Genomic DNA, 1,018 nt, shown 5'->3' with positions numbered 1-1,018 from the left:
TCACGCCCCTGCTTCTCTTGTTCCTTCAGTAATTTGCAGAGCATGCAGTTTTGATTCTGCTGTTCTTCCTTCAGTTGCTCCATAGTTTCTTGTAACTTGATGATAGATGCTTCTAGGCTGGTCTAGTAGTCAATTTTAGGGAATTCAGGGAGGAACTCCTGTGCCCTCCTTTTGATAGAGTTGTCTTGCATTTGTCCTTCTATTGACTTCTTGGTGATTGGATGTTCAATGGGTATGAATTCATCTACTCCCATCTTTACCCCAGCCTCTTTATAGAGCAAGGAAATCAAGCTTGGGTAAGCCAATTTGGCTTCAGTGGAATTCTTATTTGCAATTGTGTAGATCTCACAAGCAATCACATGATGAACCTCCACTTCTTTTCCAAGCATAATGCAATGAATCATCACTGCTCTCTTGATAGTGACCTCAGAACGGTTGCTAGTGTGCAGTATGGAACGCCCAATAAAGTCTAGCCAACCTCTTGCAATTGGTTTGAGGTCTCCCCTCTTGAGTTGGTTTGGGACACCCTTTGAATTGGTTATCCACTTAGTCCCAGGGAGGCATATGTCCTCTAGAACTTGATCCAACCCTTTATCTGCTCTCACCATTCTCCTATTAAAGGATTCAGGATCATCTTGCAATTGAGGCAATTTGAAGATTTCTCTTATTTTGTCCAGATGGAAGTACATAACTTTCCCTCTGACCATGGTTCTGTAGGTATGGTAAGCAGTTCCAGTCATTCTCTGCTTATCTGTTAGCCACAGATTTGAGTAGAATTCCTGAACCATATTCCTTCCAACCTATATCTCAGGATTGGTTAGAACTTCCCATCCTCTGTTTCGAATTTGCTCTTGGATCCCCGGATATTCATCTTCTTTCAAATCAAATTTAACTTCCGGGATCACTGACCAAAGACCCATTATTTTGTGATAATGGTCTTCATGATCTTTGGTTAAGAACTTCTCTTGATTCAAAAGATTCTTTGGATTAGTCTCTTTCTTTCCTCTTGAGTTGGTTT

This window comes from Arachis duranensis, chromosome 1 (assembly GCF_000817695.3).
Source record: "Arachis duranensis cultivar V14167 chromosome 1, aradu.V14167.gnm2.J7QH, whole genome shotgun sequence".
NCBI classification, from domain to species: domain Eukaryota; kingdom Viridiplantae; phylum Streptophyta; class Magnoliopsida; order Fabales; family Fabaceae; genus Arachis; species Arachis duranensis.
The sequence above is the reverse complement of the archived record's forward strand: the minus strand, read 5'-3'. Positions refer to the sequence as shown.